Here is a 26,793-nt window from a genome sequence, read left to right on the forward strand (position 1 = left end):
AACAGAATTACGATATTGTGTTTCGTTACACATGTGAAAGCTAGTGTTTGGTGTTTAAACTATTTGTCGTTCAAATAATTCTTTTTGTTTGTTTGTTTTTAATTTCGCCCAAAGCTACTCGAGAGCTATCTGTGCTAATCGTCCCTAATTTTGCAGTGTAAGACTAGAGAGAAGGCAGTTAGTCATCACCACCCACCGCCAACTCTTGGGCTACTATTTTTACCAACGAATAGTGGGATTCACCTTATATATAACGCCTCCATGGCTGAAAGGGCGAGCATGTTTGGTGCAACCGGGATTCTAACCCTCGACCGTCAGATTACGAGTCGAACGCCCGTTCAAATGAAATGTTTTAATCTTGATGTTTGATCTTTAAGCATCAGGTAACCTCTCCATGCTTAAACCAACGTTTCTTTTTCCAAATGTCTATTTTTATTATTAATACTTTAAAGTTCACTTCGTTCTTTGATTGAAATAATGTCCACCTACTTATAATTGTTTTGTTCAAAATCTAATTCGACCAAACTACCACACGAATGCAGCAACAATATGATATATTTAAGTTTAGAAAGAACTCTAAGTTTAAATATATCATATTTTTGCTATATTCATGATAGCTGACGTCACATATTTTTTTAACATTTTCGACGTTTTCTCTCGCCCTCTTTCATACTGCAACATTACTTTGAATTTATAGCGCTATCTGTTGCGAAGCTTTTAAACCAATATTGCGAGTAACCAAATACTGCTTACTACTATGTGTATTTAACATAATGTTATAGTTTATTTGTTTGTAATAAGCGCAAATATGCATGGTCTATCTTTGGAGTTACCACAGGATAGATCGGACCTCGAATTGTAGCGTAATAATCCCTAAAGTTGCCATTGAGCCACAAAAAATAGGCAAGTGATGACAAAAAATTAGATCTGTAACTTGTAGGAAGTATACCACAAATTTTATGATACAAAATTTAAAGCAATGTTTTTCTGTTACAGAATTTGTATTATTCTGCCTATATGTTATATTGCACTTACGTATAAGCATGTATTATATTAATAAATTAATGGAAGCGATATATATTGATTACTTTACTATTACTACGCATCTATAACACAGACACCTTTAATATTCCACTTTAAAAGTAATGGAAGAATAAATATCTTACTTACTGCAATACGACAACATTCATATTAAACGTGTATAATTAAAACTCATTCAAAATCCAAAATTCTTAGTGTTATTGTTTTTGTCACGCTAAAAAAAAAAAATTTGATTGAATAAAGACAAGAGATGGATTATGACGTTACTGTGCAACATTTTATTTTCTTTTTCAATTCCGTGCATACAACATGCAAGAGATACCCATTCAGAACAAAATATACTAGTAAGAGCAGTTCAAATAATGCTTTCAGTTAAAAATATTGAAAAATAAACAACTCTATGGTAAAATGTTATGAAAAACAAACCGAAATAATGATTATTTTCAAACCAGCTTCTTACCAAGTTCAGAATATCAATTTTAACTTAGGATAAATCTTAAATTATAACATTAACAGAAATAACAAGTTACAGATCAAAATACTTTGTTTCTTTTTGCTGACCTCGAAAAATATATTTCAAAAATAAATATTTAAGATGATTAAAAATCAATTTATTAAAGAAGCAAAGAGATTGTTATCTCTTAACGACAGTTAAGACAAAAATGTTTGGAGTGATTGTGATTACACTTTGATTAGAATAGAACACGCATAATAAGAGGGGCAAATGCAGCTTGGTACAACATTGTACACTCGGCAATGCTAAACTGTCATTTTGTCTGTTTTAATGTACAATGTAAATCAAAAAAGGAAATTATTCAACAGCATTACGGTATAAAAAAACTGTCTTATTAGTTTACTTTAAACTTTTCATGAAGCAGTTTTTTCTAATTATAAAAAAACCTTGTTTTCTACGATTTTCTAAGCTTAAGAATAAAAAACAAATATTAATTTGTTTTAAGAATAGCAACTCTTCACTTTTTCATAATATATTGTCAACTAAATTATGGCTGACCACAAAAGTACTGATTTTAGTTATAATAAATAATCATATTTAGATGTTATGTTTTTATTTCATTACGTTTTGTATACAGTATTTGAAAAAACAAATGAAAAAACAAAAATGTTACAACTGAGTAGTTGAGATAAACTTTAAGAAGAGTTTTTTATAACAAGTTTTTAAAGGATTAAAACAACAAATAATTAATTAATAATTCCTCATTACAAAAAAAAGAAAGATAACATGCTATAAATTTGCAGCATTAGTAGATCTTCGAACTGATACTATTATTTAACAAATTTACAATATCATATAATTTTATATGTCTTCAAGTATCAATTTGACCATACGTGAAACACCAGAAGACTTTCCTTGATGAGTTTTTAATAACAGACAATTTTTAGCTCATATATCGCAAGTGTGGCAAGTGCAATCAATATGGATCTTCACCTTGTGGAAGAGTTTATTATATGAATTACATAGGCTTTGTGTACCATTGTTTTTATATGAAAATGGAATCCAAATATTTTAGATAGTTATTTTGCTCGCCTCTGCATACTTCTTCTAATGTATCTTGATTTACATAAAGAGGAAAATGTTCGTGTTGCTCTTTACAGACTTGTAAATTTTCTCACACGTTCTCTGAACTTGACGATAACTTTTATACACAAGTGTATTGGAAAGTTTTGTATTTTTATCCCACTACATTATCTCAATTTTCTGCTTGATTTCAGTCTTTGAGTTTTTGGTAAAACCGAATTTGTGTGTGTGTATATTATGTAATTCATCAATACTGAAGAATTAACCCAGTTTTCGTATAAGAACGTGTAAACACGCCCGGGCAATGAGCATGCGCAACAGAAACATATACAAAAATCTGAGCGTCGAATGTCTTAATTTCATGTGCTATATTTTAATACTGACTTTAATAACAGGTCTAAGTCTGTTTTTGCACTTACAAATGCTCGTGGTTATAAAAAAATAAATGTTCACACGTTGTGATATCAGTTTTATAAGACTCACTTATTGAAAACTAACCACGCTATTTACTTTCTTAGTAAAACAAAACCGATCTCAAGTTTCTAGTAACATATGATACGCTACAACTGGATTTAACAACCTAGTCTGTTTGAAAATCAAAACCTATTTAAATACTATACTATGACGTCAAATTGTTGCATTAATTTTAATACGAAAAACAAACAAACAGAGGCTTAATTTTGGATCGTACACACGAAAAATATATGGAATTTTTGCACTCTTTACACGATAAGGCAGTTTAGGATACAATAATCTCAAACAGGTGTTTTTTCACAAGAAAAGGGAGTATCTTCATGCACTCTGGTAGTATAGCATCCTCATCTTGGTCTGTTGTAGTTCACGAAGCGCTATATTATTACTTTTTGTGTTTACTCTGAAAAACAAATTCAGGGACGGTCAAATAAGTAAACGATTTTTAAAACATTTGATATTCACTTGTAGATATTTCTAGAAAGAAAAAACATTAACTGTTCTTAAGATATTATATAGTAATCCTAGTATCATGTTATAAAAGAAACTACAATAAGATTGTCATGTAACACGTTTTAAAATGACCTGATAGACCATACAACGTAACTAATTAATTATAAATACAACGTGTACGCTTCCAAAGAGTGTGCAGGGCTTTCAAGTTTAACACGTTGTTGATAAGTGTACGAGGTGTCCCAGAAGTATAGACCCATAGGAAAGACAAACATTATATTTTTAAAATCCAAAAACCATTTCTAATGTCATATGTACATATTTCTTGAAATAAAACACCATGAAGGCACAGTATACCAATAACTGATATGTGCATAGCCGTTAATGGCATACAATTTGAACAGTAAATCAGTTGAGAAAACATTGTATATTTTTCCGTATGGGTCCAGACTTCTGGGTACCTTGTATGTAAATGTGAGTGTGTGTCTATAGATTTATACGTCTTCAAGTATAAATATTTTGTATCAAAACACGTAGCTGACAGATTGTGCGACATATTCCAAAACTGTATATTAACACTAAACGTATTCTAAGATCAAACTTACAGGAGTTTCCAGAGATGTCTGAGAATCCCAGCGTTGCAACTCCTCTCTCATTAGTTTTTCCATCTGCATCCTCTTAGTCCTGTCGTCTAGTCCTTCGCTCTAAAAAAAAAGTAAAGACTATATTAGATAACGCCAACAAATGAATTAAGTCGCTAATCCATAAAATCAAAATATTACATATGAAAAGATTGATACGATAAGATTTATGCGGTTGTATTTGTTGTTGGTGTGTTGAATTTAAGCACAAAGCTACACAATGGGCTAACTGTTTTCTGTCCACCACGGGTATCGAAACTCGGTTTCTAGAATTGTAAGTCCAAAGACGTACTGCTGAGCTACTGGAGAGTGAGATTATTAATAAAAGGTCCGGCATAGCCAGGGATTTTAAGGCGCTCAACTGAGGGTCGCGGGGTCAAATCCTCGTCACACCAAACATGCTCGCCCTTTCAGCCGTGGGGACAGTATAATGTTACGGTCAATCCCACTGTTCGTTGGTAAAAGAGTAGCCCAAGAGTTGGCGGTGTGTGGTGATGACTAGATACCTTCCCTCTAGTCTTACACTGCTAAATTAGGGACGGCTAGCGCAGATAGCCCTTGTGCAGCTTTGCGCGAAATTCAAAAACAAAGTAACACTAATAAAAAATAGAAGAGTTTTTTTTACTGTTCTTGTAGTGTGTGCGTGTTTTTACAGCAAAACAGTCGAGTTATAATTTAAAAAAAAACAAGCAAAACGTTTCATGTATTATAATTTGTAATTTTGTTATCAACATTCACAGATTACTTTGTTGTTAAGTCCATAGCTGCGCATAGGTTATCTATGCTCTGTCCACCACGAGTTTTGAAACCCAGTTTCTAGCAATATAAGTCTGCAGACATGCCGCTGTGCCACTGAGGGGGTGGTCAACATTCACAGAAATGAAACACATGAAATGTCTTTAGCTCATATTAAATTTGAAAAATATTTTTTCTCTTTATTTATACTATTATTCCTTAAAATTCTACTCTTAGAAATGATATTATTTTTTTAAAAAGTGAAGTGAGTGAAAATTAGGTGAAAAAAGTACAAATAATACCGCGTAAGTAATTTTATTTGGTTTAAATGCAAAAAACCTGAACAGTGGGATATCTGCGCTGTGCTTACCGCAGGAATGGAACCTCACGTGCTAGTCTTTTAAGCCCTCAATATTACTTTCGAGCCAATGATGGGATCTGCAAAGTTGAGGACATAACCTCTGAACACTTTCAGCCGCGAATTCTGAAAGTTACGTGACTTTCTAAGCCACGTTAACAAAGGTTGACCTGTAGATGACCTAGGAAGGTCGAAGCGTTGTTCTCTGCTTATCAGTAGAACAAAAATTATTTGATGAAATAATAATCAGTGATGACGAGAAACCCACTTGTTGAGAAATTTATATGCAAAAAACGGCTCGTTTGGGCTGAGAAAACACTTTTACATAGAAGAGCGAACAACGTTTCGACCTTCTTCGGTCATCGTCAGGTTCACAAAGAAAGAGGTAACTGACCGGAAGCTGACCACATGTTTGAAAGGGGTTGTGTAACTGTGTGTCGAAATGTAGAGGGCGGTATTAGATGTTTGAATATATAATTTTATTTATTTTATTAATATAGGTATAAAGGCGTTCCTTTATATTGGTTTATTTTGGGTTTAAGTTGTTGTATAAGTAAGGCTTCTTTAATTTTGCGTTTGTTTATGTTTGTTTCTTTATTTAGTATTTGAGTGTTTTCTATGGTTATGTTGTGTTTATTTGACTTGCAGTGTTCGAAAACGTGTGAAGGTGACTTTTTTTATGTTCTTTGAATCTGGTTTCCATTTTTCTACTTGTTTCTCCAATATAGAAGTCGTGGCAGTTATCACATTGTATTTTATAAATAATGTTGGTGTGGTGTTTGTCAGTGTAGTTTTTACATAGTATAGACCTCAGTTTTGTGCCGGGTTTTTGAATAAATTTGGTATTAATTGGAATGTCATATTTTGTTACTAATTTTTGCCAAATGTTGGTTATTTGTTTGCTGATGTCAGGAATATATATCATAATTAACAGATCCGACCGTCAATTAAACACAGACGAGAAACAACTACTTAACAAAGGACTCAACTTCGCTATAGCACCTAGGTACATTCCAACCATAGAAATCAAAACATGTTTAGAAGACCTAGCCAGGAGACTTGTGATACTTTCTACAGAGAACAAAAACAAGGAAACAACCAAAAACAACCAACAAAAAGAAGACAACTTAGATAATTTTATTGACATCCAACAGCCAAACTTCCCAAGTAAAATTACAAATTTATATTTTCCAGAAACACCTAAAAAACAACATCTTAAACAATTTTTTCAAAGAATTTTCTCACAAAACCATCAACATAATTTCACAAAATAGAAAACTGAAAAACAACCTTACAAAAAGAGACATTAATTGCATTAAAAACCAAAAACAAGACATAAACATAAAAATTCTAAAAGCAGATAAAGGAAACGCTGTAGTCATAATGAACATAAATGAATATATCCAAAAAATGAAGAACATTCTATCAGACACAAACAAATTTAAACCAATACACACAAAGGCACACGAAACGCAACTAAACAAAATAGTACTAAAAATGAAAAAAGCCAACACAATTTCACAAACACTTTATTCCTACCAACGCAAGACCGACTCACACCCACCACAAATATACCGCATCCTCAAACCTCATAAACCAGATTATTTATTACGACCAATAATGTCCACATATGGATCGTTTAATTACAATCTTGGTAAATACATAGCATGGGCGTGCTCCAAATATGTAAAATCAGCCAGCTCATTTATCAAAGACTCTTTTAATTTCAAGTCTAATCTAAATCAACTTAATCAAAAAGCCTTAATGGCCAGTTTCGATGTTATATCCCTCTTTACAGAAGTTCCAACCACTGAAGCCTGCAAGATAGCCTTAGAACTCTATATCCGAGACCCTAACCCAACTATAGAAATTCCCAGTAACCAGTTAGCAACCCTCATAGAATTCACCACGATAAAGACAAACTTCATGTTCAACAACCAAAACTATATACAAACAAATGGCCTAACCATGGGCAACCCAGTATCACCAGTTCTAGCCAATATTTTTATGACACAAGTTGAAACACAAGCAATTAACACAGCATTACATCCACCATTATACTGGTACAGATATGTAGATGACACGATTGCGGGATTCACATCTACAAAACTCATACTTAATTTTTTCAATCACATTAACTCTATACATCCCAACATCAACTTCACATGTGAACAGGAAGAAAACAAACAAATATCATTTCTTAACCTCAAAATTACAAAAACTGATACACAATTTCAAACAGAAATCCACCGAAAAATCACCCATACTGGACTATACATTCCTTGAGACTCAGCACATGAAACAAAACAAAAACTCAACATACTAAGAAACCAAATAAACACAGCCATAAAACTATGCTCACCAGATAAAATTAACGATGAATTAGACAAAATAAAACAATACTTCACCAACATCAATAAGTTTCCTCCACAAACCGTAGAAAACATTATACGCACACACCTAGACAGAAAGCAAAATCAACCAACTAAAGTAAATACAGCTCACGAATCAAAAAACCACGAAACCATATACTGCTGTATACCATATATTCCTGACATCAGCAAACAAATAACCAACATTTGGCAAAAATTAGTAACAAAATATGACATTCCAATTAATACTAAATTTATTCAAAAACCCGGCACAAAACTGAGGTCTATACTATGTAAAACTACACTGACAAACACCACACCAACATTATTTATAAAATACAATGTGATAACTGCCACGACTTCTATATTGGAGAAACAAGTAGAAAAATGGAAACCAGATTCAAAGAACATAAAAAGTCACCTTCACACGTTTTCGAACACTGCAAGTCAAATAAACACAACATAACCATAGAAAACACTCAAATACTAAATAAAGAAACAAACATAAACAAACGCAAAATTAAAGAAGCCTTACTTATACAACAACTTAAACCCAAAATAAACCAATATAAAAGAACGCCTTTATACCTATATTAATAAAATAAATAAAATTATATATTCAAACATCTAATACCGCCCTCTACATTTCGACACACAGTTACACAACCCCTTTCAAACATGTGGTCAGCTTCCGGTCAGTTACCTCTTTCTTTGTGAACCTGACGATGACCGAAGAAGGTCGAAACGTTGTTCGCTCTTCTATGTAAAAGTGTTTTCTCAGCCCAAACGAGCCGTTTTTGCATATAAAAATTATTTGAAAAACATCGCAAGTGCAGAAAGGGATGCGAAATAAATCATTTAGAGTAAAATTAGAAACAGATATCGTGTAGATATTTCATTTACACCAAAAAATACGTCCAAATATCAGTATCTCAATATACATGATATATTTTACAAAAACAAGAAATTTAAAACATAAAAGTCTTCGATCTGCAATTGATAAGTCCATTTTGTATAGTGTACACTTCAATGTCCTACGTCACTATTCATGAGTCATCTGGAGCATTACCGTGGTTTAAATTTATAAATGTGTTACATACCTTCCAGTGATTTTGATTATATATATGAAACTATTTAAAATATTTGTGAATCATACAATTACGACGTGGTTCACAAAACTTTCATTAAATTTTGACATCTTTCAAACTTATATTCATATCATTTTGTAAACAAAAACTTACCACTCATCTTGTGATGTAATTAGATAAAAAAAAACCTCACTTACTTCAGAAATCGTATCCAAAATTTTTTTTATGTTTTCTTTTTTCTTTGACTTCACTTTTTCCATGGCGTCCATTTTTCTAAGCACGGTATCAATCTTAATACCAATTTTTCCAATAGTTGTTTCCATTTTATCTACTCGTCCAGAAAGACTAGAAGACAGACGATATATAACATTTTTTAACGTAACACAAACTGTCAACCTCATTTGTTACTTTTACTATAGCTATACACATTTCAGAATGACACACTATCACTAAATCTCTTAAAAGCATAATGTTATTTTAAAAGACTTACCAATTGAATGACTTATTAACCATACCAGTAATCATAACATCCCACTCGTAACTGGTAACTTCCATATTTTAGGACAACAATTAGATTTAAACTTCAATGTAAAGTATATAATCTCCTTTGTCTGATTTTTATTATCCTAAAACATACAACACTTGTTTACTTTTTAAAGACGTGTGTACTTTTACAACTTATTTTGTATAAAAAATTATAAACTTTTTCGATTTCAAAGAAAAGTTCGGTTTCGACAAAGGACACGTTGAAATAGCAAATTAGGCTTAATTCATCATAATAAATTCGGTGAATTATGAGTGAGATCCATATATAAGGATCAAAAGCAATAACATCCTGTAATCGTAATTTTATTCTTGATCGGATGAAGCACTCTATGGAAGAAACACGCGAGTATTCATAATACTTACGATACGAATCTCGCAGTGTTTATCATACATTCTATTTGCACTCCCCACTTTTAAGTACACGTAAAACAAACAGTTCCTCCATTTAGCCTGCACGCCCAAATATTTATTACAAGTAGTATATGCTCTTCCTAGTTTCTGTCCCATCCTTCAAAGTTTACTGCTCCTGAATCTTAAAAATGCCCACAAGAGGGCGGTACTGTTCAGAATGGGAAACACTGGTCTAACCAACAAGCATCTCTACAATGTTTGAACACTGACGTACCCGTTGATCATTTCTTTAGTAACATCTCCTTCACTTCCATTAAGTGAATAGCCAAACTCTTCCTGTTCTCTTCTAATTTCTCTGTTCAACTGGGTTTTTTCACCTTCCATGTCAGCCAGCATTTGTTTCGTTTCTCGTGCATCTAATTCACGATTTCCTGCTTTGTCGTACTTTGCAAATAACATCTCGATCTCAATCTCCGTAAAATTTTGCCTACAAAAGCCGAAAGAAACGCACTTAATTCCTACATGAAAGTATATATTGACTTCGAACCTTTCCACAGAAATATTGGCATATCTACACTCACATTAAGACGTAAATATACATCTAAATTAAATTAACCTCAAATTTTTAAACATTTTCATTTTTACAAACACATGACAAAATTATATTCCCATACATATTTTAAGAGAGAATTGAATTAATAAAAATGTTTCAAAAGGCCATTAATTAAATAAAATATTTAAAATAATTATGCATGTTATTACAAAAAACGAAATATATGCATAAAAAGGGAAGCAGTGAAGTGCATCTTTGTCATTCACCAAAGCAGCTCTACGAATACAATTATTAATAAATATTTTTAACTTTAAAAATCTGTTGTCGAGTTAGGTGTGAAGAACATAAGTTGAAGTTGAAACTTATTTTGTTTGTTTGTCTGTTGTTTTCAAGTACAAACTTTTATCTCATAGCTCAGCCTCTTGACCGTTTGACCATTAATTACATTTGCGGCTATTGAGGACTCCCTCTTGTATTAATCGTCAACAAAAAAAACCTTTTGCAAGTTAAAATCTACTCCTTACTACTTGTTTTAATCGTCAACGATAAATTTTTTTGCAACTCAAAATCTACTCCCTACTTCTTGTTTTAATCGTCAACGACAAATTTTTCTGCAAGTCAAAATCTACTCCCTACTTCTTGTTTTAATCATGAACGACAAATTTTTGTGCAAGTCAAAATCTACCCCATTTCTTATTTTTATGCAAGCTAAAATGTGTCCCATCATTCCTTTCTCTCGTTTACAGTCGAGTAGTCAACTTCGTGTCTTAATACACAAAAGGCGAGATAATATAACATAGTTTTACCGTTGTAGAGCGTGACGAACTTCGTCGAACGAAAGCGTCATATCGTTATCATTATCTGCGAGTTTCAGAGCATTCTGTATATCAATAAGTTGGTCACGCTTGCCAACTTTTCCCATAATATTGTTGTACCCCTGAAAACATAAAACCATTAATAAGAAAACATTTTATCCGCTTCCTTGGTTATTCTATTTTATTTTCAAAAACCATAGTAAATTTATCAAAAGCAAGCTTGTTTTTAAACTTCATGAAACAAATACAATCATATTAATAATAAAAAATCACCTCAAATGTTAGTATATGTATAAAGGCTTAGTACGTTAGACACAAATGGCTTTCTTAGTCAAAGGAAAGTTGCCTATGAGACCGTTGTATTAGGCCCAGCATGGCCAGTTTGTTATGGCACTCGACTCCTAATTCTAGGGTCGCGGGTTCGAGTCCCCGTCACATCAAACCTGCTCGCCCTTTAGGGACAGTTAGTGCAGATATCTCTCGTGTAGGTTTACGCAAAATTCAAAAACAGAAAAATAATCCTTGTACTAAAAATAAAATTTGATATTTTATATACGTGCATCGATACCGTGTTTATACTTATATTAAGTATAAGTATATATAAGTCCTTCTTTATAATATTTTCTCCTTATAATGTTATTTATCAAATATATGTATGCCGCACGTTTTATTGCACATTCCAATATATTATATATATAACTACCAAACATATCCTCTTCCGCTGGTACAACGGTAAGTCTACGAAGTTTACAACCCTAAAATCAGGGGTTCGATTTCTCTCGGTGAACACAGCAGATAGCCAAATGTGGCTTTGCTATAAGAAAACACACACACACAGCAAGAGAACTAGGGTTATTAGGTTGATATACTCTAGACGGCTTTGTCAGTGCACGTATTCTGTATAAGGAATCACTTCTTTTCCATTGATATTTTGCTAGCTTGATTCATTTAAACGATATGCACGCGAACGTACAAGAATAAGATAAGTAATAATACCTAGGTGCACACCCTTATGTTCTACATAGTATGGGTGCAAAATGTCTACATTCTTTCTCTTAGGGCTATGGTAATCGCATTTTTTTCTTATGTAGTTTTTCATATAAAAAGATGCACTTGCACGTAGATAAGTAATAACACCCAGGTCCAAACACTCAGGGTCCATTTAGTGTGGGGGCAAATTGTAAATGTCTTTAGGTTCTTTCTTTTTGGAGCTACGGCGGTCACATATACATACACATAAACATGTGCGTGCGCGCGCCCTCACACACGTGCATGTCTATCTGAAATGTCTATTTGTAATATAAAAATCATTTCTTTGCTATGTGTTTTCTGCTAGCTTGTATCAATAGAAATGTTCGCTTGTGCGCACACATGTGAATAAGATAATTAATAATACTCTGGTGCACACTCTAAGAGTCCACTTATTTTGTGTGCAAAATGTCAGGTTTCTTGATTCTTGAAGCTATGGCAGTCATACACACACAGAGAGAAAAATAAACATATTATTTCATTATTACAGCATATTAGTATATTCAGCAACATCTTTTTTCTCACTGACTCTAAACAGAATCATCATCTCTAGTTAATTTTAATAAATAGATGTGTGATTAATTTTCTTGTTCAGAAAACTGTTCATTTATTCACTTTCTACACACACTTTATGGTTTGGCTTCTCATAATGCCCATTTTGAAGGGTTATCTATAATAATAAAAGGGAGTGTCTGTATGTGTGCGTATGCTCATTTTTTTATGAGACAAGGTGGGGGAATAAACCACATAGAAAATAAGTGTGACCGCCATAGATTCAAGGGTAAGACATCTAGGTATCTAAAATTTGGCACCCATATTAAGTAGATCTTGATGGTGTGCACCATCAACGTGCAAGTGCGCAGGGATGTACGCATCTATTTTAATGATATAAACTAGCGAAAATCCACATAGAAAATAGATTATTCTTCATATTACAGGCGAAGCGTGGCCAGATGGTTAGGGCTTTCGATTCACTGATTTGAATCCTCCTTACTCCAGACATGTTCGTCCGTTCAGCCGTGGGGTGTTATAAAGTTATGGTCAGTCCCACTAGTAGCCCAAGAGTTGGTGGTGAGTGGTGATGATTAGTTACTTGCATTCCTTCTAGTTTTATGCTGCTAAATTAGGTACGGCTAGCGCAGACAGCTTTCGTGTAGCTTTAAGCAAAATTTAAAAACTAACAAACTGTATATTACGAATAGAAATCAAATATATACAGACAGGCACTCACGTACGCGTGAGATGTACACCTGAGTATTATTACTTATCCACATGCATGAGCGCAGACGCGTACGCATCCTTTTAATGAAACAAAATAGCGCTTGTTTGTTTGTTTGTTTTAGGAATTTCGCACAAAGCTACTCGAGGGCTATCTGTGCTAGCCGTCCCTAATTTAGCAGTGTAAGACTAGAGGGAAGGCAGCTAGTCATCACCACACACCGCCAACTCTTGGGCTACTCTTTTTTACCAACGAATAGTGGGATTGACCGCACATTATAACACCCTCACGGCTGAAAAGGCGAACATGTTTGGCGCGATGGGGATGCGAACCCGCGACCCTCAGATTACGAGTCGCACGCCATAACACGCTTGGCCATGTCGGGCCACAAAATAGCGAAAACCATATAGAAAGTAATTTGTGACCGCCAAACGCTCCAACAGAAAAGAACGTAGAAATCTGAAATTTTGTACCAATACCAGCTTTCGCTTTTATTTCAAGAAATCGAGCGTGACGTGACGTGACACATGGTGACATTTATATTGGTTAGATAACGTGACGTATGGAGGCATCTAAAATTAGCTATGATAATTTTATCATCATCGTACCTATGTGACCTTTTTTTAACGTTTTGAAGTCTACGGATTTATAACCCTAAAATCAGGGGTTCGATTCCCCTCGGTGGGCTCAGTAGATAGCCCCATGTGGCTTTGCTATAAGAAAACACACACAAACACAAGTTTCTGGGAAATAAAAATGGTTATAATATTTTTCACTGTTCTTTTATTTCGGGTATTTTCGGTAGCACTTAATAAATCATCCATATTTACCCTCATTCTTTATAAAAGAGGAAAAAGCAAAACGTATTATTAATTTTTCTTTGTATTTGCGCTTATTTATGTGAGAAATAGTACAAGTTAAATCTAAAGACTAAAGGTAAAGTTCCTAATTTAGTGCTCTCCAGTGGCATAACGATATGTCTGCGGATTTACAGCGCTAGAAACCGATTTCGATACATGTGGTATGCAGTGAACAGATAGCCTATCGTGTAGCTTGGTGCTTAACTAAAAACAAACAAACCACACTCTGGAGCTCCCCGGCAACACATCAGGATGTCTGTGGACTTAAAACGCTGGAATCCAGGTTTGGATCACCGTGATGAGTAAAGTACAGATAGACCATCGTGTATATTTGTGTCAACTACAGACAAGTAAACCCTAAGCTAGCAGTAATATACCAGAAAGAATGCTGTTAGTTAACATCACCTGCATCCAATTCTTAGGATATTCTTTTACCAACAAATAGTGTGATCATCCGGATTCGAACCTGCAGCCCTAATCAACTAGGCTCCACATTTCTCCGCTGATTTCTCAAAGCCCGTTCCCTTGGCTGTGGAATGTTAACAAGTAATATAAATTATGAAGCAATCAAATAATGTCTGTTATTGAAGAAGGGTGAGTGGTTAGAATTTGTAAAGCACAAAAATATACAATGTAATTTAAAACGGCTGGTATGAGAACTAACACTTTTACTAATAAAGCAAAGAACAATGTTTCGACCTTCCTAGGTCATCTTCAGGTTAACTCTTTGTGAGTAAAAGTGTTAATACCCATACCAGCCGTTCTGAGATACATTTTTATTTCAAGCGGGTTTATCGTCATCAATAAAAATATACAGTGGTCTATCTATGATCTGCCTACTGCTGGTATCGAAACCCTATTTCAGAGAAGTAAGTCTGCAGAACTACGGCTGAGCTGCTTGGCGATACAACCTAGAGAAACGTTTTATATTTATAATAAATTTAATTTACCGACATTTATTTGTACAGCAAATTCGAGACAGTTTGTTTGTTTCGAATTTACGCGCAAAGCTACACGAGGGCTATCTGCGCTAGACGTCCCTAATTTACCAGTGTAAGTTTAAAGAAAAGGCAGCTAATCATCACCACCCACCGCCAACTCTTGATATGCTTTTTTACAAACGAATAATGGAATTGACCCTCACATTATAACGTCCGCACGGCTGATAGGGAGAGCATGTTTGGTGTGACGGAGATTCGAACCCGCGACCCTCAGATTTACGAGTCGAGCAACTTAACCACCTGACCATGCCGGGCCTCACAAACCTTTGTAACGCAACTTCATGTCTACTATGGTCGTCGCACGACTTGCTGATTGCATATTCAAAATCATTTTAATATAATACCCAAGCCTTCATATGAGTTTATTTTATATTCGGTAAGTATAGATAATTTAATTTCATAACTGTATTTGTATATATTTAAGTTGACTGACACTCACCCGTTTAAAGTAGTCAGCAATTTCAAACTCATTTCTGTGACTTGACAGCTCGGATTTTACTTCTGCATAGGTATCGTTGATGATGGCCAAGAACATGTTCTGCAAGAAAAATTCGACTAAATGTGACTTCTTTTTATTTTGCAAGAGGATACTGAATATTAAGGAAAAGCTGGTAAAATATTGTCTAAAAATAAATAAAATACGTTTCTAAGCAACAACACTCACCATCAGGACAAAGAACACGAAAAACACGTAGCTAAGAAAGAATATTGGTCCAAGCACTCTATTGGCCGCCTCAATTTCATCGAAGTTAAAGTCTCCCAATATGATACGAAGTAAAGTAAATCTGTTAAATACATAAAAATTATTTAAATTATGAAACACTTGTTTTACATATTGTAAAACGTATAATTAATGACTCAGTGTCGAGAATATATCGTTATTTAAGCCGCTAAACTACTTCATAGAGAAAAACTTACATGGACTTAAGAAAGTTTCTGAAATCATTTATTTGTGTACCAAACAACAGGTAGCCCAGTTGAGCATAGGCCAAGAACACAATACAAAACATGATCCCGAAGCCTGCAATGTCCTTGGAACACTGTTTAGGAAAAGGAAGAAGAAATAGAGATTTGTGAGATGACATTTACTTTATGAAATATTATTATTCAAATCAACTTTACGTCTCATCCATTATCCAATGAAATAACGTTGATTGGAACACTACCAAAAATTAAACAGAAAATTTTAACTCTAAGCTTTCAGCTGATGTTTAGTGTTTTTAAAAAGTTAGACTTTACATCAAGAGCTTCACACTGATCGTATATAGAAGTTTCTACTTACCCGTGACAGAGTTGACGAAAGCTGAGTCATCGTTTTGTTAAAACTTATGTACTTGAAGATCTTAATCCATGCGAAAAATACGGTTATGGCAACGGCACTGTTAAACTGAGTTTGCCAAAACCCAAGGGTTTCGAAGTCTGCGAACACGTCCGGTTTTCAAGCAGCCTCTCCATCATACCGTTAACAGTAAGAGTTCTAAAAATGCTGAACCCTATACAGACGAGTGATATCTGGGTAAAAGGTGGGAAAAATAAAATAAAAGATGACCACGGTGTTAAGTATAGGTACATATATTTCTTGTTCATTTTGAAATGAAACATAAAAAATCTTTATTACCTTTTACAAGGCTTTCTTTTTGACAATAAAAAGTACTTACGAAATATCTGCTTAAAAGATCACAAGAAAAGACACTTCAACTTGTTTATTTGTAAGTTCATGTATATCAGTTTTTGTCCCTCGGTGGGACGGTAGCAAGTTTTTGGATTTACAACGCTAGAATCAGAGGCCCAATTCCACTCAGGAATCACAGCAGATAGCCTGATGTGGCATGGCTAGAAGAAAGCACACTTATCGGTTTTCATCATGTCGGTTTAGAAACCTGTGGTTAAAAGATTAGGATTGCTTATAAAAGTAATAGTGACAGCTTTGTTGACAAACAATCATTGGTCATTTCCAGGTGGTTAAGGCGTTTGACTTGTAATATAAGGGTTGCGGGTTTGAATACCCGTCACACCACACATGCTCGCTCTTTCAGTCGTGGGGAAGTTATAATGTGACGGTCAATCTCACTATTCGTTGGTAAAAGAGTAGCTTAAGAGTTGGCGGTGGGTGGTGATGACTAGCTTAAACTGGTAAATTAAGAATGGCTGACGCATATAGCCCTTGTACAGCTTTCCGTGAAATTCAAAACAAACAATCAATGTGGCCCAAGGGAAGGGAGCAAGTCATTGGCAGCCGCTGTCAGAAAGTGCTTTGTCCTGTTCTTTGGATCGAATAATGAGATTGATTGTTACTTTTATAACCCGCTCACGTCTGGAACATGTGAACATTCAGCAGCACAACAATTCACACTATTTATAATGACACGCCTGATTACATATTATTTTACTTACAGTTCAAACTATGGTGGTTAAATAGAAGTGTAACCATGTTGGATGAGGTTTTTATTTTTCACCTCAAAATTCGTTTCACTTTTGATTTGTATGTTCCACCTTGTACAAGACACGTTGTCTACCCCCTATCTCTCGGCGTTTCAGCCATCATCCAGCACTTATATAGCAACAGCCTGTTTGTTTATTTGAAAATGAAGCCCCAGTGGACTATTTGCTGTCCCCATTGCGAGATATAAAACCCTGGATTTTAACGTTGTAAATGCGTGAGCTTGCCGCTGTCCCACCGGACATTAATTAATTCTTTAATCTATTGCGACTAAAATGCATTCATACACATCACCATTCTTAAAAAGTGCACATTGTTGTTCACTACACTTTAGCTTTATTTTTATTGTACACTAACAACAAGCGTCCTCTGAATGATTTTAAAATTAGTTTAAAACATCAGAAAATCCGCAAGTTTGACACATTTTATACATTCTTAAAGTGAATACCATAAAATACACAACATGTGACACTAAACTCGTATTTTATATTTCGGAATTTTAAAGAAAATCCAAAATCTTTAAAGTTAAATTTAAAAAGTAGTTTTTCAAAACTTACCAAGATCACAAAAATATCTAGTAGATTCCAAATCGACTTGAAATACTTGCATTTATTCTGTTTAATCTGAAAATTAAAGGATACCGATTGAGTAACTAATCGTCTATAGACAAACTTGTATTGTTAAATGTGTATTTAAAATTTCCCGCCTATTCACCAAAATTGCAGAGGATTCTCGACTGTAAGAATTAATATTCGTGTACGAAAGCACTAGTGCATCGCCTATATCAGTCACCTTGAATTGAAAAGAGAAGGTAAAAGAATCTCTTATTGAACTTTAATCTGTTTAATATATGTCAAAGTGTCAGTATGTTATGTTAAAATAATTTTGAAATCTCACCACATCATTACGCTACACGTTGCCAAGTTCAGTTATGCCTTGTGTGACGACCCTGCATGTTAAAAATAATCGTGAAGCGTGGTTTCTACTGCAAAAGCCTCCATCATAAGACTGTCAATCTAAAGTAAACCACTCTGCATGCTTTCCATAATACATATATTGGAGGAAGATGCTTTTCCACAGCTCATTTCAACACTCTGGTCGCACAGAAATCATAGTTCGCTGATTTGACTTACACGACTTCGCATGGAATAGTATGAATACCTAGTTCATCGTCCAAATGCTTGAAGTATATATATATATATATATACATGAATTGTGTTGTTTTAAACACGGAGATACTTCTTGTTTATGTTGCGCATACTCACCTTTATGTTCGTCGATTCAGATAGGTTGATTGATTTGATTGATTGTTTTGAATTTCGCACAAAGCTACACAAAGCTACTTGTTCATTCTTGGGCAAAATTGTGTTTTATTGCACACGTTCAAAAAAACAACCACGTATTTTCGTTATATTTCGTGTACAATGAACTAATGGCTCTTTTTAGTTGTTGTTTAATATGTTTGAAGAGAGAATGTTCACAGTTCGACTCTTGTGGTAGTATTTGTATTGGCATTAATAACTGTTTGTGTTTTATGTCTTTCCTAAAGTTTTAAATTACGTCAGAAAAGAAATATTTCAATGTTAAAGGAATGTATCGCATTTATTTGGAAAACTCGTATAAAAATAAATAAAATATAGTTATTTTTAGAACAAGTTATTTCCATGTTTTTATATATAGGTTAAAAAAAGGCAAGTGAAAAAAATACTATTTTAACAAAAACAGTTTCATGAACAACATAAAATGATTTTTTTTCTAATAATTACTCACAGATGTATCCAATTAATTAACGTTTATCTGCGGATATTTTGAGACCGTTAATAACGTTCAGTTATATGGAAAAAACGATTTGTCTCAATACATCTTTGTTAAAGTTATATGAGTAAACTTCTTATTACTCAATGCCTTCGAGCTTTACGTATCTATATAAAAAAAATAAAAAGCAGAAGTCAATCACACACCTCAGAAAGAATATTTCCAAAATACAGCAATACAAAAGCAATATTCATACACTAAACTTGTATTTGTACAGGTAGATAAATAGTCTTACCTCAATGGCTTCTTCGATGATGTAGTAAATGATAAAGAAACAGAAGATGCACTCACAGACCAAAACAAAATAATCAAATGGTGTCACATACCGCAGTAGCTTCACTGTCCGAAAACTCCAAGAAGGAATCATACCACCTGTGGCTGGGAACTCGAATACTAACCTAAACGATCAGCCATAAGGAACAAAAGAACTGCTTTAAAGAATTACTTTTGTCAACTTAACAGAAAGATACAATACGATTATGAGGAAAAATAAGGATTTTGTTATCAAGACCAACAAACAAATACAGTTTACTTTGTAAATTTGAAATAAACACAACAATGGAAAACCGTGGCTCAAACTGAGACCAATTTTCTTGAATATTTCAATGAAAATAAACCTAAAATAAATACAATATGAAAAAGATGTGATTTAAACTAAGAGCAGCTTTCGTGAAAATATTTTAAAGAAAATATACCCAATAAAAGACAGCTGTGGCTCAAACTAAGACCAGTTTTCTTTGAGGTGTTTAATGAAAATATTAAAATAAAGATACAATGCATTTTATATTAATATATAAATATTAATTGGGTAAAGCCGATTTATCTCTTAATTTCACAACTAAAACCAAAGGGATCAGAAATTTAACCTCAACATTTGTTTACATGCATGATGTTATGGGGTCTCACGAATATGTAGCATTGATACTAGTAATGTATTCTTTTAAATCATTTTCGACCTCATCTTAACTAGGGTTAGTGATGATGGGTTGAACTTGACGAAATTAGCATAACTGCGTGACAAGTGATGAACAAAATGATAGATTGGACTTCATATTTATTTAAATACCAGTTCGATTCACTTCAAAAACACACACAAAATTTTACTGATCATTATATGCATATACTGTCTACACTGAAAAGCATCGAAATGTTATTATCAAAATAAACTTTAAAGCTGTTTAATGTACATTAAGTCCTCAGAATGAATAGAAGAGATCTTACTTCACAACGCAAAATAGGTTGATGTTGGCGTTGTAAGTGGTGAAGTCTAGGAATACTGCACGAGTAGCTCGAGAAATCCACAAGTATGCATAGAGTTCCTGCATAATAGCCGCAGCCTGTGATCTAGCTGTACCAAGAATAGCATATGATCCTGCTCCACTGTAACGACTCAGCAAACCCCAGTGGTTGGAGCCATTCATTTCCTTCTCCGTATGATAAGCCCATCTAGGTGGATTAGGTTTGTTATTTTTTTAACTTATCGATGTGTATATCACTATTGAATATATATATATATAATTGTAAATAGTGTCAATCACTTTAGTGCAGATGTTTAATTTACCTCCATAACTTCTGCTATTAGGTTTTTAAAGTGCCAATATTAAACACGATGTTCTTGTTGTTTTTTAAATTACAACACTCACGTGTCAGGTACTAAGGATAATACATTCTTTTTTATATTGTTGCTATCATGGTTTCCTCCAATTGATCAGGTAACTATAAATACTAGTGTCAAAAAGTATAGATTCTGGGGTAATATTTCAAACGAGCTTCCTTAAAGGTTTAGCAAGATGGTTCCAGTTGTATTTGCAACGTTCAATTACCTATATTTTTCTTACCGTTTTGTTTGTAGTTAAAAGCATAGTTACATAAAATTATCTGTGCTGTGCCCACCGCCGGTATCCACATCCGATTTATAATGATGTAATTCCGCATACTTACCGTTGTACTACTGAAGAATAATTTCTTTCTTGTATCAGAACCAAAGTATAAATGTTTAATTACAAAACACAGTTCACAAACTCATTTTAAAATATTAATGTTAAATTATTACCAGAAATTTCTATTAAAATATAATATATATTTCAATTTCGAAATCGATTAAAAATACTACAAATAATACATTTATCAAGAATGTATTATAAATCTTTATGGAAGCCTGACATGGCCGGGTGTTTAAGGCACTCGATTCGTAATCCGAAGGCCGCAGGTTGGAATCCTCGTCACACCAAACATGCTCGCCCTTTCAGCCGTGGGTGTGTTATAATGTGTCAGACAATCCCAGTATTCGTTGGTAAAAAAGTAGCCTAAGAGTTGGCGGTGTGTGATGATGACTAGTTGCCTTCCCTCCAGTCTTACACTGCTAAATTAGGAACAGCTAGCGCAGGTAGCCCTCGTGTAGCTTTGCGCGAAATTCAAAAACAAACAAATAACCTATATGTAAATATTAATTTTATTAGTAATGTATTTTGTTTAACACAATCATTTTTTGGATCAACTACCAGGATTAATTTAATTCGATAAAAACATAATTTTATCAAACTAAATCATATACTAAATATATTTAAATCTGAGAGAAATAATTTTCAGAAATGCAGGGATCAACTGTAACACTTTTCAGTGGGATTCACCGTATCTTCTGCCTATCACTAGTAGGATTCAGATTGGATTGAATCACTTTTTTACATAGCTTCTACAGGCGAAAGGTATTAAAATAATTTCTAATTTAATATATATCTATTTATTGTTAGTTTATCAACACTGGAAAACTGCATTATATTAATTCAATCATTGTAGCATTATTGTTAAAACTGTTGTTTTACACAGTAGCAGAGTGCACTGATGGCACCACAATTCTGCTTCAAGAACATTATTAGATATCAATTCAAAAGCGTGGTTTTCATTCATTTTTAGCGGCGACATAGCGGCTCATAGATCGGCTTTAGGTGTTTTTGTTTGTTTGTTTTTCAAGTGTAAATTTTAGCTCATAAGTCTACCTCTTAACCGATTTGAGATCGAGTTGTTAGAGATTTCCTTTTGCTTATTTTTTATTTGTCTAAAAGGAATAAAGATTTTTAGATCTCGTACTTATAAAAAATATAAAAATCGCACTACTCAATTCTACTGCATTTCTGAAGTAATGACACGCATGCACATAAATTAATTTATATACATACAATTATCAGTATAAAAATATTAAAAATGTATAGCCAAGCATATTCATTTTTTCAACACATTTTAAAACCAATGTAGTGTTCTACTGTGTAAATAAATATTTATCCATATTTCAGGGTTTTTTGTTTGTTTTTGTTTTGTTTTTTTGAATTTTGCCCAAAGCTACTCGAGAGCTATCTGTGCTAACCGTCCCTAATTTAGTAGTGTAAGACTAGAGGGAAGGCAGCTAGTCATCACCACCCACTGCCAACTCTTGAGCTACTCTTTTACTAACTAATAGTGGGATTGACTGTAACATTATAACGCCCCCACGGCTAAAATGGCGAGCATGTTTGGTGCAACGGGGATTCGAACCCGCGATCCTCAGATTACGAGTCCAACGGCTTAACCCACCTGGCCATGCCGGGCCCAGGGTTTTTTTTAACTCGTGATCGTTAAGTGTAGAAAAGGGATTCAGTCGGGAAACTTTTTCTCCTTATATATATCCTATTTCAACATGCTAACCGTTTGTTATACTTGTTTCTAATGAATTAAAAGTCACAACTCTAAATGCATTGTAAGGGTATAAAAGACTTACGCTGTTCCATTCATCGGTCCGAAAGGTTTCTTATCTTCGACATCAGGTGAATAGACTTCATAACAATTCGATATGGCATTCTTGAATTCTTCGTGGACGTTGCAAGAGTCATTTCTTACTCTTAGCTGCCGAAGCCGTGGAGATCCCAAAAGTCGGTTTTCATAAAGTATATTTCGATCCTCCACGTTGGTAGGATTGTTATTATACCATGTCTCCCAATAAAGACTGTCCAGCATCACGTAGTCAACAAACTGAAACGTGTTGTATTTTTTTCCATCATCCATAGCAGACAAAGTTGACCAAATTTTTAAAAAACTTATCAGGTAAAGAAAATGCACTTAATAACATTAATATGGTACATTAGTTCTGATGTGAATTGGTTTTGTACTCTTTGCAGATATAAGTATGTGATTAAAATATATTTATTTCGAAACAATTCAAACTATAACTTTAATCCTAAAATTAGAATATGTCAGAAATGTCGAGGATGTTCATAAAAATATAATGACAATAATAATAATCAAATATATATGTATTAAATATTTGTTAAGATCTTCTCAATCTCTTCGGAAATGATAATAATCAATACTTAACTTGGCACAACCTTTACAATATTTCAAAGATTGTATTCTATTATTTGATAAAGTGGTTTGTAAATTATTACTGCAGTAGGCTGTTCAAACACATTGTTATCCTTTACTGGTATTAATCAAGGAAAATAGTAACTAAATTAATAGTAGCACTTATTCAATTACTTAACTCTCCCGCTAGTACAGCGGTATGTCTCCGGATTTACACCGCTAAAATCAGGGGTTCGATTCCCCTCGGTGGGCTAAGCAAATAGCCCTTTGTGGCTTTGCTATACGAAAAACACACACACATTCAATCAGTTTTCAATTATGTGCACGTTGAATAGTTTTAGCATCGTTTTAAGAGAGACTTTGTCCATCATTATGTTAATGCAGTAGTTAGAGTTGGACCTATTTGCACTTGGTACAGTTGGAGTCACTATTTAAGGAAACAATCAACTGGAATATATTTGACTTTCTTAACTTATTTAATAGGCTTATTCAGTAGTATTTTCCTTTTGGCCGGTCACCAGTGGCTCGCGATCACAGTTTTCTCTAGTGGTAAATGTAGTTGTCTTTGCCTGTCACTGTTAATATAACCTGAGGGGAGTTGTCTTTAAACAGACCGTTAAAGAAACGGTTTAATAACGAATCCATGCCAGTTGGAGAAATGCTTGCTCTTATCCGTTGTTTTGCACAAGGATTATAGTATGACAACATGTTTTATTTATGATACATGCTCAAAGAAATACCTGACATATCGTTAAAAAGCCTGTTTTGTATATACAAGGCAATATAACTAGTTGCTCTCAGAAAAGGATCCTGGTAAATCAGCATTTTGTTTTATTAAATTAAATCTTTATAACAATAATTTTCAAAAGTTTAATAAATTATGACTCAAATATTTTGAACTGCCAAATTAATTTTATTATGACAGTTTTCAACTCGATATTTTAGTTATTTGTTTAGAGTAAATAAACATTTTGTGATCCACGAGAAATATATATAAAAGTGTAGCCACAACTTTTTTTCTTGCTATTTCAAGAAGTTTCATTCTGCTTGTAAGCAGATTAGGGTTTTTCAATGAACGATTTTCACTCATCGTTTTATTCAGTGCGTACCATACTTAAAACCAAACCGTTTGAAATATATTTCTTACCGTAAAAGAAATTTTATTAGGCTTAAGACACGTATGCTCATGACTTACTGAGCCCAGTTTTATATTTTATTTCAAACAAAAAAAAATCGATTCCTTAGGTCTATTTGAAATTGTTTGATATTTTTAATGCTTTTTCGAAATCGTATTTTTATAAAGCTGGTTTTACAAACTAAAGCAAAATGTAATTTCTTCTTACTCTCCAAAAGTCCATAACCTGAGTAGAGCCTCGAACGTTGTTTCGTGTGTCATTGAAAGGCGAATCCAAGAATAATTCACTTATTACTTTGGTCTGGTAGTACATCACTGGACTCATCATGCCGAAAGTCACTGAAAAATAACATAAAAAAAATCGAAAGTAAAGCTCAAGAAACTGCAAAAATTAGATGCGAGTATAAAAAGAACATTATGTAAGTTTATGTAATAGAATTAACATAAAATGTCGTAAATATGACTTTTTATATTTTACTTTTGGGGGTTCGTCATAATATTTCTACCAATGTGTATAACTGAATATAACTTGTCACTACTCGTTTCTTAGCAATTATAACTTCACAGAAACATTAGGACCTACACACTGGATAATCTAATAATCCTCGCTGTTGGAGTCTTGTTGATAATGAAAAAAGCTTATCCTTGAAACCCAGCTATGGTTTCAGTAAGCTAAGCAACGTTTAATGTTCTTTAAAAATAGTGGTTTCAATACAGAATGAAACTCTCATAAGTCTTGCTCTATGGTTCATAATTCTAAACGATCTCTTGCTTAGCGTGTATCGCCCGTGAGAACGATGATGCTGTTAAAAATGTGGTAACAGTTTTATAAAAAAAACAACCTTTAGTTTCACGTAACTACTGATAACGTAGTTTATGTTTATTGTCTGTGATATAGTTAGTTCTACTTTGTCTAAGCTTTTCTCACTGGTGAACAACTGTTGTGACAGGAATTTGTAAAAAATCATCGTTAAATAATAAGTCGTTTGTTAATACTGTGATTTAATCTAACTTTACTGACTGTTGCTACATCAATAAAAAAGTCATGTGTTAAACAGCAGTAATGAATAATGCTTAAATAGTTACACGTTTATCACATGTAAAGAAAACAACGCAGTAATATTACTTGAAATATCACTGTTGAGAGTTCGTTCGTCTGCTTCATCTTAAGTGTCAGCAGTATTATATTACCAAAAATAATATTAGCATATATTTCTGTGTTAAAAAACAATGGTGTAATATTACTTGAGATCTTACTACTGTGTACACTCTTTTCTTCTTTTTTATTGCCATTAGTTTCATATATTAAATTATTTAATCATACAACCTAATTAACTAACATATATTTTTGACTGAACTACAAACCATCCGAACCTGGCCAGCTGGTTAGAACGCTCGACTCGCAAACTGAGGGTCGAGGGTTCGAATCACCGTTACATCAAACATACTCGCTCCTTCAGCTGTTGGCGCGTTATAAAGTAATGGCCAATCTACTATTTGTTGGTAAAATTGTGGCCCAAGAGTTGATGGTAGGTGGTGATGACTAGCGCTCCTTCAGCTGTTGGCGCGTTATAAAGTAATGGCCAATCTACTATTTGTTGGTAAAATTGTGGCCCAAGAGTTGATGGTAGGTGGTGATGACTAGCTGCCTTCCCTCTTGTATTAAACTGCTAAATTAAAGACGGCTAGCGGAAATAGCCCTTGTGTAGCTTTGTGCGAAATTCCAAATAAATAAACCATATTAACCATGCCTCAGTTATATGTAGAAATAAATACTTGAATGTAAAACAAGAGTGCTGCACAAGTTCAAGATATATTTATATCCTGGTCGGATGGTAGATTGTATAATAATTATGAAGAGAGATTCGTGTGGCGAATTTCTAACAACTTAACAAGACCTTTTTTATTTATTATGCTCTTTATATTCGGGGAAATACGTTAGAGTAATAAAATATTGGTATCTATATGATTACTTAAAGTTGTATTTATTTTCTGTGTTGT

General features: G+C 33.6%; 1 pseudogene across 1 annotated transcript in view; it reads right to left on the reverse strand.

Moving 5' to 3' along the window:
- Positions 1-1,296: 1,296 nt before the first annotated feature.
- The window catches only part of LOC143234062 (polycystin-2-like), a 43,045-nt pseudogene continuing 17,548 nt past the window's right edge, over positions 1,297-26,793 (reverse strand). Inside the window, exons 3-16 of the transcript XR_013018503.1 lie at positions 25,001-25,131; positions 23,077-23,327; positions 20,547-20,771; positions 19,561-19,723; positions 18,068-18,133; positions 16,353-16,582; positions 15,989-16,110; positions 15,735-15,855; positions 15,510-15,608; positions 10,953-11,083; positions 9,868-10,080; positions 8,894-9,041; positions 4,108-4,206; positions 1,297-3,452 (exon numbers count right to left, since the gene is read on the reverse strand). The product of XR_013018503.1 is annotated as a polycystin-2-like (transcript). The remainder of the gene's footprint in view (positions 3,453-4,107; positions 4,207-8,893; positions 9,042-9,867; positions 10,081-10,952; positions 11,084-15,509; positions 15,609-15,734; positions 15,856-15,988; positions 16,111-16,352; positions 16,583-18,067; positions 18,134-19,560; positions 19,724-20,546; positions 20,772-23,076; positions 23,328-25,000; positions 25,132-26,793) is intronic.

The sequence above is a fragment of the Tachypleus tridentatus genome, chromosome 12 (assembly GCF_004210375.1).
Source record: "Tachypleus tridentatus isolate NWPU-2018 chromosome 12, ASM421037v1, whole genome shotgun sequence".
Taxonomy (NCBI): domain Eukaryota; kingdom Metazoa; phylum Arthropoda; class Merostomata; order Xiphosura; family Limulidae; genus Tachypleus; species Tachypleus tridentatus.